A 253-nucleotide genomic window follows, 5' to 3' on the forward strand; every position below is an offset into this window, starting at 1 on the left:
TGGTTCTTTAGAGTTTTTTTGTTCAATAAATTTGAGGATCTTGCTATTAGAGGTAAATTTAATTGATTTTATGCTATTTAACTTAGTAAAAGAATGAAATGATAGTAATAAAATATTAAAACCAGGAGAATTACAAGGGAGCATTCAAAAAATTGTCAACCGTTCTTAGATTCTGTTTATTTGCAAGGGAAGTAAAAGAAGGAAATGAAGTCAAATTGTTATAAAGAAGGAAGAAGAAATTTTTGCAAGGGAA

Source organism: Macadamia integrifolia, chromosome 6 (assembly GCF_013358625.1).
Source record: "Macadamia integrifolia cultivar HAES 741 chromosome 6, SCU_Mint_v3, whole genome shotgun sequence".
In the NCBI taxonomy this organism is placed as follows: Eukaryota; Viridiplantae; Streptophyta; class Magnoliopsida; order Proteales; family Proteaceae; genus Macadamia; species Macadamia integrifolia.